A 358-nucleotide genomic window follows, 5' to 3' on the forward strand; every position below is an offset into this window, starting at 1 on the left:
ATCTGAACTACCACATAGGTATCTGAGGCTGACTGTGACTATCTTAATACAATCCGTAGTTCTCCTACTACCCTAGAACTGTCAATTGTATTGTATTAAATAAATCATTCCTCAACCTGCTCCGAAGTTTCTCATTATGTCACCGGTCCCGTCTTCCTCAAAGCGGTCGCTAGACCTCGAATCCCCATCAGCTATCCTCCCGGCGTCTTCAAAGAAGCGGTTTAGATCCAGAAGATCCAGCTCCCAACCCCCTCACCTCCCGAAGCCGGCAAAGACAGCATCCCAGGCAAACTTAGATTGTTCAGTTGTTCTAACTGACATATCCTTGCCTCCTCAACCCGGCAACACTCCCTCACCA

Source organism: Opisthorchis viverrini, assembly GCF_000715545.1.
Source record: "Opisthorchis viverrini unplaced genomic scaffold opera_v5_14, whole genome shotgun sequence".
Lineage (NCBI taxonomy): Eukaryota > Metazoa > Platyhelminthes > Trematoda > Opisthorchiida > Opisthorchiidae > Opisthorchis > Opisthorchis viverrini.